We start from the raw sequence: 7,775 nt of genomic DNA on the forward strand, positions 1-7,775 counted from the left end.
AGGTGAATAAATGGAAGCAACAGCTCATGAATTGAAGAAGACAAAAAAACTGAGACACTTGATGAACTTGAAGCCAGAGCCTGGAGAGAAACTGCTACGGGGACTTGTTAATATTCAGGTGTGTAGAAGAAGCTCTTAAATGTAAGTGCTGGGCTGTCAGCAAGGCTCCCAGCCTAGGGGTGAGGGGCCAATTTTATTAGCAGTTAATAGAGGAACTGAAATGGGACATCCAAAATGTTGATTCTACAGGCAAGGATAAAGCAGGCGTTCCTCTGCTTCTGCACCTGGAAGAAATTTGATGCAATGCAAACATTTGGAGCATTTGCTTCACTTTCAGTGCTAGGATAAACTGCTTCCAATGCCTGCCTGCTGTAAGCAGACACCTCCCTGGGCACAGAGCAGCCTCTCCTTCTCCTGAGCACACACCACTGCTCAGCAGTGATTTATTCCTGCATCTGCAAGGGATGAGTCAATGACCTGACTCATTCTTGGGCACACAGACAGCCAGAGGAGCAATCACCTTTGCCAAAGAGCTCAGGGTGTCTGATGAGCATGGGGCAAACGCTGAGCAAGGTAACTACAGCTACAATTGCAACTTCCTATAAAACCACCTTGGTGGGTTTCTTCATTCTGCAAAAAATGTCAAGTGTTTGGCATAGGTTTGGCACACAAATGTTCAAAATTCACAGTCATTCTGAAACTTTACAATCAAATCCTGCAGCAGGGTGGTATTATTTAGGATAAGAAAAGCAAGTGATATGGGATTATTGTCTTCAAACAATCTGCTCCTTGTGGTTTTGAAAGTGTGTCTGTAAGAGCACCTAGGCCTGGAGGTGTTTAGACAATCCAAAGAAGTAGGTAGGAGGTTTTTTGTTGATTTTAATGCCTTTGACCAGCCCATAGTGATTTGTCAGTAGAATGTCAGTCAAACAGCTAAAAAAATGAAGATGGTCCCACCACAGATCACTTCTCAGAGCTGCAGTAATGCCAGAGGCAATCACAAGATGTTCATGTGAACTGTGACGCAGGGAGGAGTCATCTGTCACAGAAAGTGGAAACACCATGCTTTATGTCTCTGGTTTTGGACAGAAAAAAGAGACAGATTTTTTTTTGTGGAAATGCAGATACTGTCTTGGACACTGTTCACAGCATGATTTTCCCTTGCAGCCTGGTCTTAGCTGCACCCATGTGGCTCCTAACCCTTCCCTTCCTGACTGTCTGCCATTTGAGGCAGCTGCACTCTATCTTTTGAGATTTTTTTTGGCAAGATAACCTTGCTTGTAACTACCATAATATCTGTTTTGCCACCTGTCAGAGGGTGGGTCACTGTCTGGCCTTGGTGCCTTCACTGTAATCCGTGAGGGTGTTCAACAGTGGTGGCTTTGGATTTGCCTCTCCATATGGAACATTATTATCCTGAGCAGTGTGTCAGTCACCTCTGTGTTCAGTGCTCAGATATGTCCAATCTACAATCCTATTTGTTGAATTTATGTAGGTTCCAGCTTCACTTCTCCCCCTTTCCTTGAGCTCTGCAGTTTCTGGCTGCTTTTATGCCCATTGGTGCTCCTTGCAGCAGTTAACTGCAGCAGCAGCAGGACACTGACCAACAGAGCCCTCATTTTCTTTTCTGAGCAGGAATAAACTCACCAAACTAAGATTTTTTCCACTCTGACCATTTTTGCCTTCCTTTATTTTCCCTTAACCCCTGGGAAGAGAAACTTGCATCTTTTTGAGAGCAGGGTGGCTCAGTGCCAGGAGCTCCATGTGGTGGGTGAATCTCTCTGAAGACAGCAGCATGCAGCCCAGAGCCTTCTGTCAATCCTCTCTTTTGCTTCTTAGCTAGTGGGGATTTTTGAGAACAGGTTGCTCCCAGAGCAGCCTCCTCATTTTGTAACAGCACAATTCAGAAAAGTCAGCAGCAAAGGGCATCTGTATAACCAGTGTAGAGCCAGCCTCCCACTAGTTTAGCTAAAAAGACAGAAACTCTTCCACCCCAAGATGGAATCCCACCATTTGCAGACACTCAGGCACATACTCTAAACTCTCCTAATTTGAGCAGTTTCAGGGATCACACAAAATGGCTTCAGGCAAAGCAACTGAAGACAATTCAGTCTCCAACCCTGAATATTCTGTGATTTTGAATGAAGTGTAATAAATAAGAGCTGGCAGAAAAATTAAAACCCTGAAAAAAATTATGCCTTCAAAATTTTCTTTTGAGTACTCACAACTGATCTCTTAATCAAGATTAGTTTGTTTGTTGCTCTCATACATCCCTTTTGCTATTGAAGATGTCAGTGAAATGAGTTAGTGCATTTTGATCCATCCTTTTTGGCAAGTGAATTTTTTCCTTTTGTTTTCTTTCCTGGTTTTTAGCCCTATTTTTCTAAAATGGGATTTTTCATGAGGAACAAAATTCCATGGGGACAGTTTTAAAACTGATAAACATTTAAATCAAGCAACAATTTCTAAATGATCTCTAAGTATGCTTCTGGGGAGACTATAAAATAGGAAGAACAGTTTTCAGTATTTTTGATTATCATCATTAAAGGCAAAAAGCTTTCCACTTCTTATGATTCTTGATCTTCCATTTTGTTACAAATTCTCACATACAATTTGCATTTCTGTTGCTTGCATCTGTGAGTTGCCATGTGGCTATAGTGTCAGAAAGTTTTTATATGTCTCACATGGACTTCAGAGAGAATCCTGCTCTCTCTTTCCCTCACTGCTCATATTTTCCCATCTCCTTCAGGCTGTATGATTGGTCACCCATCCTTTTAGTGAAGGATTAAGGAGGATCATTTTGAAGGCTATTAGGAGTGCTAGAGAGTATAGGGCAGCTTTTGAAAGACAAGCAATCAATTTATGAAGCCTTTTGGAAAACCAAAAAAATGAAGCCTTTTGGAAAACCTTTCTGCCAAGGCAGAAGACATGAGCAAAGGAAAGATGCCCAGGTAGACTGGGGAAGTGTGTGCTGCATGAAACCCTGAGGTGTAATGTTAACCAGATGCAAAAGTACCTCTCAATGATTTATGATGTGCACTGATGATGAAGCATGCACCATCCAGAGAGTGATTAATATTCTTGTCAGAAATGGAAAGAAATGGGCAGCCTGCCAAGGAAATTTGTCTGTGAAAGTAGAAGACCAACTCAACTCACCAAGAGTGACTGGGTAATGTAAGACTGATGGAGCTCATGGATTCGGTGGAGATTTTTATTAAAGATAAGATCCCCCCAGGGAAAGGTGTTTCCTAAACTCATGGGGGCCTCGTAGCAAAGGAGAACTTGGGGGTGAAGAAGACATGACTGACAGAATGGAATTTTGGGGACTACTCCTCTTCCAACCATGCAGTTAGGGAACATGTAGGCATTTCAGAGCTTTGATTAGTATAAGATTATTCCAAAAAGAAAGTCAGGCAGGCCTGTTGTTCTGCAGGCCACAAAAGCCAGGCTTGTAATGCTCCTGATAAAAAAGAAGCCCTTCAGAAAGAAGCAAACCTAAAAATAAATTTAAAAATAAAATAATAATAATAATAAAAAAGAGTAATATATAACAATATGGCTCAATACAGCTGGGTGTGAGTGACTTGATTCTCAGAATAACTACTGGACACATGCATCACTCAAAACCAAAACCAAAATAAAAACAGGTACAATTAGTACATTTTTTATTGAGTTAAAAATCTATCATTATAGGGGAAAAGAACAGATCTGCACAGAAAACACCTGGCAGGATTCAAATCACTGGAAGAAAATTTAAATCATTTGTTCTGGAAATAGCCCCAGTGATTTTTTTGGAGTTATGTACAAAGTAAAACCTGCAGTTTAGAACTGTAGGAAAATATTAAGTGAGAGAGAACAAGAAAACAAACAACTAAATTTAACAAGTTATGTGTGGCAGAAATTAATTACCTAGCTGCAGCCCCCAGGGTGTGATCTCAGGACATCTGGCAAACAGCAACAGAGCTGTGCTCATAACCTACCTTTTCTTACATATTTATACACATCTCAGCCTTCATCTTTGCTTGGCTGTAGTGTAATGCATATTTTTCATGGATAAAGCAGTACCCGAGAAATACCTATTCCTCAGCAGGGCTTTAGAACAGCCAAATAAGTGGGAACACAGTGCTTGGGGAACTGGCATCCCTTGTGTAGAGGATGGGGAACTGGGTATGAAGGGTTCTCAGCTGAAGACAGAGCCCTGGTAAAATGCAAAGTGCAGAGTTAGTTCCATACAGGAGGCCAAATCCTGGATTCCTTTCTTGATATTCTGCAGACACATAACTCCTGCCAGGTTAGGTAGGAATACAGCCCAAACAGAGATTTGGACATTTGTCTTCTTCCTCCTTTGAGTTATTATTTTTCTAATGAATTGAGAAGTTTCTGGAGCACTAAACCAGACCAGAAGTAGCACTGCTTTACCAGAGCTTTCTGCCTACACTGTTGTGCTTGGCTTTGGCAAATGGGATTCCCAGGACACAGCACAGAGCTCAGCAATAGCAGTAATAGGAGTGCCCATCACTGCCCCACCAGTGAGGAAAATAAGCCAGTTAAGAACTGCCCATAAAATAATGCCTTTTGGGTGGAAAAGGGAAGCAGCCAGAAAATCTTTGTCACAAAAAGACAAAGAGGGAGCTAGAAAGTGGCTCAGCTCAGGATGAGTTGTGACAATCAGCCCTAATGCAGTAAAAGCCCCTGGTGGAGGCCCAGGAGATGCTGGCTGTTGAGTGCTGTTGGGCTGAAAAGTAAAAGACAGAAAACTTCCCTGGCTTCCACGATGAAAATACAAATGTAAGAGATAAAGAAGCAACTCTTGAGCCTGGCAAAGGCTGAAGGTTGAGGATAAGCCTTCTGAAATCTTTGAATTTCTACCAGGGCTTAGTGTGAGGAGGGAGTAGCAGAAATTTGGGGTTATGAAGACAGGAAGCCTCAGGGAGACAGATGTGTTCATTCTAATGCTCATAGAACAAGCAATATCTGGGTTTATATGATAAATAAAATTATGGGAGTCTTTTGATTAAAGTATCTGTCATTTGAGGATATGCTGGCATTTCTACCTTGGATTAGTGTTACTTGATGCAGGTGCAAACATGACATAAGAAACCCCTCTAGATTCCTTTTTTTCCTATTTTGGCTCCAGGCTGGAGTCAATTTTATTAGGTTTATTCCAAGAAAATCTAAGAGATGAAATGTGATCACATTTGCTCTTGAATTCATGTGATGATGGTCAGCTTGTCAAGAAATAAAATTAATGAAGGAAATAGAGGATGAATGGAAGGATCCCTTCATGAAAAACATGTTTCATTTTTGGGAAGGCAGGAGAATCACTGCTACCTTTCTACAGACTCCATTAACACCAAACACTCTCATTCCTTACTCATTTTTTGCTACAGTTATATCCACTTTCTAAATATCCCTCCTTACAGAAAAGCTCTGATACAGCAGCTGAAAATCCATAAGTCTCCTTCCATCCCTGGGACCTGTTCTGGCAGAGCAGTGAAGGCAAAATGTGTTGGCTGTCTGTATCACTAGCAAATTGTGATTATTTTTTTATGTACACATTTCCCTTAACAGAAACTGGTTTTACATGTAATAAGATCTCCATGCATTCTTTCTGCAGTGTTTTATGTACTTTGGTTTAACTCAGTCTATTGAAAAATCAATATTTGTCCTAAAGAAGGATTATTCTCTCTCTTTGATATCCAAAAATACTGAGGCATGGAAAAAATGAGTGACAAATTCAGGCTGTAATATCAATCCCAGGTCCAACACTGCAGTCCAAGAGCCTGCCTGCAAGTTCTCAGTTCCCTGTTGTACTAAGCAAAACTGTTTCCCAAATATCTGAGTGTCCTTGGAGTATTTATCTCCACCAGGAATACTTTTTTGATCAAATGATGTATCTGAAGTTACCCTTGGTATTTCTTGAACAATTCTCCTAGCAGATGAATGTTTATAGTAGGTTCAAGCCTTGTTCAAATCAGTGCTACCTGTGATCTGAATCAACAGAAATTCTTCCCCAAACTTTTCTTAAGACATTTTAAAATAATGTTAAGAGAGAAGTCAACAGAAGAGGACTACTTCAGCCCTTATCAAATATGGTTTTGATTTTCTAATTCTAGCAAAAAAGAAAAAAAAATCCCCAAAAGGCACCACAGTAAATTCTTCAATTTGTACACTTTGCCCCCAGCTCTTCATGATGTGAAAAGAGCCCTCACTGTCACTAAGATTGAACACCCTTGTGAAAAACCTTATCCTGAGGCTGTTAAACAGGCCAGTGATGAACATCATGGAACAATAATTATAGATTAATGATATAAAACTTCATTAACTATCATATTAATAAAATTTAATTAATATGCTGCAATCCCTGGCTAAATCTCATTGTGGGTAATTGCATCCCACTCCCCAGGTGTTGTTCAGCCTTCTTGTGCACTAAGAGAACTGCTGCTCTGGCTCTCCCCCAGAGGTGGGTGCATCCCTCTCTGTGTTAGGTGACAGATGGCTTGAGGCCCTTTGGGATCCCCTGCATTTAAGTCATGGAGCAGTACAGGAATCCAAAGGAACAGATGTTGATGCAATATCTGGGAAGAGGATAAGCACCCCCATTTTACTTTAAAGATAAATGTATTTGGTAAAAATAAAAAAAAAACCAAAAATATCATTGCTTATGTGATTTACAAGGCACCATTTGCTATTGGGTGTTTTGTTTGGTGGGGTTTTTATTAGGTTTTTGGTTTGTTTGTTTTTTTCTTAATCTAGTTGACAATATTAAAAGCAAACTAGGCTTTAGGCAGGAAAAGAAGGACAGATGAAATAAATATATTTTTATGCAACGTAAGGGGGAAATTTCCAACCCTGGAGTGGTGATACATGGTAACAGCAAATCACCAATGGCTTCTTTTTTTATTATAGTGAAATCCATTATGCTGAGAGAAGGAACAAATGGGCTCCGCTTCGAGTGCTTTTATGGCTTTTACCAGCAGAGGGCTGAAGCAACAGCTTCAACACAGCCATCAACCTGCCCTGCTCCTAAAGCAAAAGCACCCTGGATTACCTGAAAATCAGGCATTGCTGATAGAGTTAACACTATGGATTTATATGCTCAAAACCAAGGCATTTCTTAATACAAAGAATTGCAGTTTTAGGTACAATTTATGCTTGCTATTTTTTTTTTTAATACAACTACTCCTTTAAACACTGCTGCATATTATAATTCTCAACTGAGAAAATAACCCCCCTGTGCACATAACCTAGGTCTGGAGTTATTTGCACAAAAAAGAATAAGTTCACTTCATAAAACTGGTTAAAAAAATAAAGGAAAAAACTGCAGATACAGGCAGAACTCAACTCCATGTAGGTGTAGTTGAGATTTGGGAATCTTGACAAGTACAGAATTCAGCAGAGAGGTCTTTAATGTGTCAGCACACAGGACACCACATCTAGATCCTCAGATAGCCCAGCTGTGTGATTTTTCAAGATATTTGTCCAGTTGCTGCTGTGAATCCCCCATTGTGACACTGACAGATAAATCAAAACTCACCTAAGCTGTTCTAGGAGTGACTGTCAGAGGCTTCCAGGGAGAATGAGGAAGCTGCTGGTTTAAAACAATCTATTTGTTCCCTCTTTTTTTGCCTTTTCAGCCAAGGGCTTGGCAAAATATTTTATTTCAGTAATTTTTTGAAATATTGAATGTTTGTTTTCAATAAATACTTCACTGAAAAAGAGTTTACAAAGCTGTTGTTTCCTCCAGACAACCTTCTTCCTCATGGCCTGACAAG

The sequence above is a fragment of the Calypte anna genome, chromosome 5, assembly GCF_003957555.1.
Source record: "Calypte anna isolate BGI_N300 chromosome 5, bCalAnn1_v1.p, whole genome shotgun sequence".
NCBI classification, from domain to species: Eukaryota; Metazoa; Chordata; class Aves; order Apodiformes; family Trochilidae; genus Calypte; species Calypte anna.